We start from the raw sequence: 1,186 nt of genomic DNA, 5'->3' as shown, positions 1-1,186 counted from the left end.
TAGCATTCATAAATGCTTATTTTACACTTTTACACTTTTACTTCTTTCAGTCATTTGACTGCGGCCATGCTGGAGCACCACCTTTTAGTCGAGCAAATTGACCCCAGGACTTATTCTTTGGAAGCCTAGTACTTATTCTATCGGTTCTCTTTTTGCCGAACCGCTAAGTTACGGGGGACGTAAACACACCAGCATCGGTTGTCAAGCAATGATGGGGGGGACAAACACAGACACACAAACACACTTGTAACTTCAAGATTTTGATGATGTGATTGTTTATCTTTAGAATGACATTGTAGGATAAGTGTAAGAGGCTGGACCTGGCCAATTTGAACATATTTAGGCCAGATATGGCTGGTTTAAATGCTAAAAGGTTAATCCTTTAACATTCAGATAACTCTGAAATAATCCATGATTAATTCAAAACAATGTGAATAAATAAGCTTTACATTTGACAAAGCTTTAAGATTTCGATGATATGTTTGTTTATTTTCAGAATGACATTGTAAGGTAGGTATAAGAGGCCAAATCAGGCCAGTTTGAACATAAAACAGATCTGACAGGTTGAAATGCTAAAGGGTTAACCCTTTAGCATTCCAGTTACTCTATCTAGTGTAATGCCTGCCTATTCATTTAAATTGTTTTGAATTAATTATGCTTTATCTTGTAACTCTGTAATTTCACTGATGTGGTTATTTAGTTTTTAGAATGACATTGTAGAGGGAGAGGTTAGATCTGGCTGGTTTGAAGATAAAGGAAGCAGAATACATGGTTCTGATATGTGGCCACTGGTGGTATTTCATTTCTTTTGGTCATTACCCAACATTCATGACCATAGGTGAGGATAGATATGGAAACTGAATTGAAAATAGCTAGTTTGACTTTTTGGATCTTTTTTAAAACGGGGGCCACATTTTCCATTAACGAAACACTTTGAAACTTGGAACACTGGTAGAATGTGTCATATAAAACATCTTTTTCTCTTAGTCTTCTTAAAAAAAAAAGAAATCCATAAGTTATTCCATGTTAAAGTTGTCGTATTTCTGTAATTTCCACCAATCACTGACGTCCATTCAGCCGATATACATTAAGTGCCGACTACATAAACAAACGATTCTGAAACAATTAACCCTAACCTTAACCCTAACCCTAACCCTAACCGTAGGGTTAGGGTTAGGGTTAGAGT

The sequence above is a fragment of the Octopus bimaculoides genome, chromosome 30 (assembly GCF_001194135.2).
Source record: "Octopus bimaculoides isolate UCB-OBI-ISO-001 chromosome 30, ASM119413v2, whole genome shotgun sequence".
Lineage (NCBI taxonomy): Eukaryota > Metazoa > Mollusca > Cephalopoda > Octopoda > Octopodidae > Octopus > Octopus bimaculoides.
This window is presented reverse-complemented; position numbering follows the sequence as displayed.